Raw genomic sequence first — 1,231 nt, 5'->3', positions numbered from 1 at the left:
TGTTTTATTGTGCTAGGTGATTTTGTGGGACACTTTGTTTGGAAATACAGCAACGCAGCTGAAATCCGGCATGGGACCAACGACTTGCTGTTCCATGACAGCGATGGTCGGCTTTCGAATGAATACACATCTGAATCGATCATGTGACAAGTTCTTGCAGATGGTGAAAGTAAAACCCACGATAGACTTTGACACAGCACTGCTAACAACAGGAGGGCTTCACCTGGATAGTGTGGGGTTTGAACCCACCACCTTGGCCTTATTAGCACCACGCTCTAACCGTCTGAGCTAACTAGCCAACGCAGCCACAAGCCCGAAAGCTAATGCTTCTATTGCCGGTGCTCACAACCACGGCAGCGACTCATTTTCTGATTTTTTTTAACGATCGCACGATAGTCTGAAGTATTTCCTTTCATTGCAAAGCTTTTCAACCAAAAAAAGCATTGACTTTTCCGAACGCGCACACTAGAGCTAACCATTTGTTCTGATATCCAAAATTAAGCACAATGTCGGGACGCATGTAATTTCAATCGCAATGCCACCAGCTCAGCTGTAGCTTCTCATTTTGACAAATATCGTCTGGAGAAACGTACCTTCAACGATCGCTCACTGTGCTTCTGGAAACTCACAGACCTTTGGAGTCAGGGTTATGTGCTGCTGATAAACTGCTGCGAACATTATGCCAAATGCATTTGAACTGTAATCTAACAGTGGGATTCTTTCTGCTCCCGAAGGACGCAGTTGCTTTAGAGTCAGCAACAGCGCAGAACTCAATTGCACATTTTGCTCAATGACTCATGTTGCTTATTCAATCTTCGTTTGACAGCATATTTAGCAAGTTATCACGCCTTCTGCAACGTTTGTCAGCGACAGATCAGCTGCTAAGATGACTGCTTCAGATAGCATGCTATATCCTATATTCGAAAATGGAAAAGGTGCAAAGGTTTACAGGCTGAACACTCTCTCACTGTTTTGCCTGGCTCGTCAAGGGCTGGGAGCTGATCTTACAGAGGTTTTAAAATCATGAGGGGCATGAATCGGGTAAGTAGATACGTTCCTTTCGTTCAGGTGGGGCAGTGCAGAACGAGAGGGTATACATCTGTTGTGGGTGGGTGTGAGTTCGAAAGGCAGTGAGGAGCAATTGATACACGCAGGGGATGGTGCGTGCCTACAGTAAGATGCCAGACGAGCTGGTGATGGCTGGTACAATTACAATACTTTTAAGGAATTT

The 1,231-nt window shown here is 45.3% G+C and overlaps 1 non-coding gene across 1 annotated transcript; it reads right to left on the bottom strand.

Moving 5' to 3' along the window:
* Positions 1-224: 224 nt before the first annotated feature.
* trnai-aau (transfer RNA isoleucine (anticodon AAU)) lies at positions 225-298 on the bottom strand. Its single transcript has one exon. It is a non-coding gene; the product is annotated as a tRNA-Ile (tRNA).
* Positions 299-1,231: the final 933 nt, after the last annotated feature.

Source organism: Hemiscyllium ocellatum, chromosome 13, assembly GCF_020745735.1.
Source record: "Hemiscyllium ocellatum isolate sHemOce1 chromosome 13, sHemOce1.pat.X.cur, whole genome shotgun sequence".
Classification (NCBI taxonomy): domain Eukaryota; kingdom Metazoa; phylum Chordata; class Chondrichthyes; order Orectolobiformes; family Hemiscylliidae; genus Hemiscyllium; species Hemiscyllium ocellatum.
This window is presented reverse-complemented; position numbering and strand designations above follow the sequence as displayed.